Source organism: Pteropus alecto, unplaced genomic scaffold (genome assembly GCF_000325575.1).
Source record: "Pteropus alecto unplaced genomic scaffold, ASM32557v1 scaffold137, whole genome shotgun sequence".
NCBI lineage: Eukaryota > Metazoa > Chordata > Mammalia > Chiroptera > Pteropodidae > Pteropus > Pteropus alecto.
Genome location: NW_006440135.1, coordinates 4,160,640 through 4,160,960, shown reverse-complemented (window position 1 = coordinate 4,160,960; position 321 = coordinate 4,160,640). Strand labels below are relative to the sequence as shown.

The 321-nt window shown below is 74.1% G+C and overlaps 1 protein-coding gene across 1 annotated transcript in view; it reads right to left on the bottom strand.

Moving 5' to 3' along the window:
* The window catches only part of SLC6A3 (solute carrier family 6 member 3), a 33,016-nt gene that overhangs the window by 24,149 nt on the left and 8,546 nt on the right, over nucleotides 1-321 (bottom strand). The window lies entirely within an intron of this gene.

Below are 321 nucleotides of genomic sequence, written 5' to 3'. Positions count from 1 at the left end.
CCGGGCACCTGCAGACCGGTGTGTTTAGCAAGGCAGGAGGGCTGGGCCTGGCCCACGGGCAGAGGACAGGCAGGTGACTGACCGAGAAGGCTGAGCCCAGCCCCCTCTGCAGCCCCCGGCCGTCTTTCCGAGTCGCGAGCATGGCGTCTCCGCCAGCCTCCCCCCACCCCGGCGCTGCTGGGAGGAGCAGGGGCGGCCACGGGCCTGCTCGGCCTGCTGCGTCCTCCGAGGGGCCGCCCTCCAGCCATGCTGGGCCACGAGCGCGACTCGCCCACGGGAACCCCAGGGGACACAGCGGGGGGCACAGGGCAAGGCCAGGGC